Here is an 827-nt window from a genome sequence, read left to right as displayed (position 1 = left end):
TTGGCCCGCACGCGGTTTCCGGGCTCCGGCGCGGCGGGGACCCACAGGCGAGGCGAGAGGAAGGGGTCGGCTCGCTGGGACACTTACCTGCGCGGCGCGGGGCTGAGGCGCCGGCCACCGTTACCCCGCGCCCCTCCTCTTGCCAGCGCGCACGCAGATGGCGGGGTGGCTTGGGGACGTCCTCGGGTCCCTTCCTGGGAACGCAGGGCCAAGTTGTGCTCCGATTCCACGGCACCCCCGCGTCGGGCACACGCAGCCCTGAGTGAGGGTCCACGCCCTGCCTTTCACCCTGACCGCAGTCCCTAGGCTCGGTGCCTGCTCCCACTATCATCCTGCCCTGGGGGACAGGGTCTAGAGCACTGCGTGGGGCTCAGAGTGGGCCTGGCTGTAAAAGGACAAGGGTCCTTCTCCTGCCACGTCCACTCCCGGGTGCCCTGGCTATCAGCAGCCTCTCACCACAACCCCAGGGTGAGAAGCCTAGAGAACAGTCCAGGAGTAGCCTTTCTGTCCTTTTCCACGTCCGTGTGCCCAGCACACGCAATAAATGAAGTGCAGTGTTGCAGCTCTGGGCCTCTCTGCACCTGCCCTGACCTCAGCCTGGCCAGCCCAGCCTGGGGCTCTGCACTTAGGTTTGCAGCCCCCTGGGTCCCTGCCCGGTGCTCCCCAGAGCCGGAGCCTGCCTGCCACAGGGATGACTTAGAGGACCTCCTACTGACCTTCTTGATAATTCAAGGAGGTCTTAGTGCCCTCTGCCCCACATGCTCACAGATAATAGTAATAATAGTCCCAGCCCGCATCTATTGAGCTCTGCTGTGTGCCGGGCACTG

At 64.4% G+C, this 827-nt stretch overlaps 1 protein-coding gene across 1 annotated transcript in view; it reads right to left on the bottom strand.

Annotated features, from left to right (window-relative positions):
* GPR68 (G protein-coupled receptor 68) overlaps positions 1 to 294 on the bottom strand; it is a 19,940-nt gene extending 19,646 nt beyond the window's left edge. Inside the window, exon 1 of the mRNA XM_011949412.1 lies at positions 88 to 294. The gene's annotated coding sequence lies outside the window, so the exon portion shown is untranslated. The remainder of the gene's footprint in view (positions 1 to 87) is intronic.
* Between the last annotated feature and the right edge of the window lie 533 nt (positions 295 to 827).

The sequence above is a fragment of the Colobus angolensis genome, unplaced genomic scaffold (assembly GCF_000951035.1).
Source record: "Colobus angolensis palliatus isolate OR3802 unplaced genomic scaffold, Cang.pa_1.0 Scaffold3, whole genome shotgun sequence".
Lineage (NCBI taxonomy): Eukaryota > Metazoa > Chordata > Mammalia > Primates > Cercopithecidae > Colobus > Colobus angolensis.
The sequence above is the reverse complement of the archived record's forward strand: the minus strand, read 5'-3'. Positions and strand labels throughout refer to the sequence as shown.